We start from the raw sequence: 2,815 nt of genomic DNA, 5'->3' as shown, positions 1-2,815 counted from the left end.
AGAAAATCCCTGACCCCGCCGGGAATCGAACCCGGGAACCCGGGCGTGGGAAGCGAGACGCTACCGCACGACCACGGGATGCGGGCACGGGGGGAAGTTACTACTACCACAGTGAACTAAAATTACTGTCTCAAAGATCTCTCAGTAACATGTCTGTGAATAGTATATAAAAACAATCGCTTATATACATCGTATTCGTCTTCCTTTCTGCCGGAGGTCTTCTGTGATAACATTTGTCCCTCCTTACTCCACGGAGATTACAAATTCTCTCCAGCAGATAAACTCCACACCTGTCGAGTAATAGTGTCCTATAGTATTCCGATGTTTACAAACGAATTGCGATCACGCTCATCTTTACTCTGAGCTCTATATTTGACGTACGTGATAAATTTTCTTCCATGAATGGCATGGATCATTACATATCCCTCCACTAAGAGAAAAGATGTCGTGATCATACACTTAACAGTCAATAAATACAAACATACGAGTACATACACTCAATTACAACTTTCGTTAACACTATTGTTTTATATTTAATAGCTCCTCTGTTTTGGCTAGCAAACTGACATTGAGTGAATCATAATTACATTGCTTTCTTTCAAAATGGTTCAAATGGCTGTGAGCACTATTGGACTTAACTTCTGAGGTCATCAGTCCCCTAGAAATTAGAACTACTTAAACCTAACTAACCTAAGGACATCACACACATCCATGCCCGCGGCAGGATTCGAACCTGCGACCGTAGTGGTCGCGCGGTTTCAGACTGTAGCGCCTAGGACCGCTCGGCCACCCCGGCCGGCCATTGCTTTCTTTCAGAGCACTTTCAGCTATTTAATCATTAATTCCATTAATTTGTATTCTTGCTTTGTAGTAAGCAATTTTTATACACAATTTTAAAATCAAACATCAGATTATGCAGAGACTCAAATACTCCTGGTAAACTACAGAGTTAACTAATTTTTGCTTTTTCAATTTATTATCTAGTTCGGAGGACATGCTCCCTTAAGCATGGTCCTTATTCCTTTTTTTTCACAAATATTACCCTTAAGCATTTCTGCCTTCTTGTAGGCTATCTTTCCAGGGATTCAGTACTCTCTTCTTATTATTTCGTAGGCCTGATTGGGGTAACGCACCTCTCGTTTCCCCTTAAGTGGTTGGCGCCCTCCCTTCCACGGGTCCACCATAACCTGGCATAAGGTCCCTTATTTGGGGATTACTTACCCATAACTTCCAATCTGAAGTACCTCAGCCTCCTTTTTTACTACTTAATTGAGTACTTCAGTACTTCTCTCCTTCCACTTCACCTCATCTTACGGCTGCATTCTCCTTGAAAGTCTAGCCCACTTTTCTGCTATGAGTTCTCCTGTCTATTTTTCTCCCTCCAACACTCCTTTCCCTTATAGTGTTGGGTTGTCATTTCTATTTCAAGTTTATTAGTAGGACACCCTGCCCTATTCCTCTCTCCCCTCAAAAGAGTAACAAACCTCGCAAAAAAAATATTGCTAAATTATCTTTGTTCGTGCATAGTCTGTAGGCGTGTATACGCATTTGGATGTGTGTGGTTTGTGTGTGTGTGTGTGTGTGTGTGTGTGTGTGTGTGTGTGTGTGATGTGTTATACGTACAAATCCCACACCTCAGCTATAAAAGTTACACAAACCCATCCACAACATGTGAAATTACTATAAAAGTTAACAAAAGCCATCAGTTACATCCTCAATGATAATTACGTAACACCTCTTATATTGTATTCTTCAAATTCATAGCCAACTGAGTATTTTTTTATTTTTTTTTTTGTAACGAAGTTCATTGTTTGTACTTCTTTACTATTTCCACATCGTATAAACCCTTCTCTTTCTCCATTGTTAGCTCTGCCAAAAATAATGTTTTGGGGTGTTGTACCCTCTTGACACTGTATGGGCCAACATACTTGCCTACCAAGTGACCAAGAAACTTAAGTTCTTGTCTCCCAAAAATCGACTTCGATAGTCATTAGTCCATTAACATAAAAACATTCTAATGTTCTAACCAGTAAATCATGATGTTCTTCCAATGTCTTGGGCACTAGATGTATTTCATTTACAGAGATTATTAGTTCTTTCAGTAAATCCTTACCTATTGCAGCATCCAAGGCTCTTATGAATACTGATACTGAGATATCTAATCCAAAGGACAACAATCTAAACTAGTATGACTTACCCTCATACAAAAATTCAATACATTTATTTGAAGTATCATCAAGTTTGACTTGCCAGTAGCCATCGTAAGGTCTATCGAGCTAAAATACTTTGCTTGCTCAAACTTTGTCAATATTTTATCTATACTGACTGGTCGATCTCTTTCAGGTCCTATGTGCTTATTTAGAGTATGTGTGTCCAACACTAGATGCTCCCATTGCTTTACACACTACTAGTAATGGGTTACTGCATAAGCTAAAACTCCTTTCTATTATTCCTCTTTCTAACATTTCATTAATCTCCTCTTGTATGGCTGGTCACACAATTAATGTTACTGGATATGGTTTACAGAAAAAAGGTGATTCATCTTTGATCTTAAAACTACACACATAGCTACCAAGTGCTCCAGGTTTATCTCGAATGTATCGTATAGATCATCTTCCTGTAACTCAGTTAACAGATCAGATTCATAAGTTTTCATCCTAATTGCTTGTTGCACCATACTTTATGTATCCAAAGTGTTCTCTAAGTCCATCACTATGTTCGTTGTTGCAAGGCAGATGTGATATGTCTTGGTATTACCACTGATCTTCCCGCTAAATGGTACTACAAGTAAGTAGTCTTGATAAGTACATGTTAA

This window comes from Schistocerca nitens, chromosome 1 (assembly GCF_023898315.1).
Source record: "Schistocerca nitens isolate TAMUIC-IGC-003100 chromosome 1, iqSchNite1.1, whole genome shotgun sequence".
NCBI lineage: Eukaryota > Metazoa > Arthropoda > Insecta > Orthoptera > Acrididae > Schistocerca > Schistocerca nitens.
Note: the sequence above shows the minus strand (reverse complement) of the source record.